We start from the raw sequence: 260 nt of genomic DNA on the forward strand, positions 1-260 counted from the left end.
TAGGAAAATCTAGGAAATCTGATCTACAAGTGATTCGCTGAAAAATATATATATCTACGTAAACCTCTGAATGATTACTTAAATTAAGATTCTCATCACAAAAACAAGGACAATAAGTCTGCAGAAAAATACTAGAATTTCCGTTTGACATAGCATCGGAAATGTTCCCAATAGATCCCATTTCAAAATCAATCGATTTTAGAAAATGCATAAAAATAAAAAAAACTACAATGTCCATGAGAGCCCAGTATGTGCGGTAG

Source organism: Penaeus monodon, chromosome 23 (assembly GCF_015228065.2).
Source record: "Penaeus monodon isolate SGIC_2016 chromosome 23, NSTDA_Pmon_1, whole genome shotgun sequence".
Lineage (NCBI taxonomy): Eukaryota > Metazoa > Arthropoda > Malacostraca > Decapoda > Penaeidae > Penaeus > Penaeus monodon.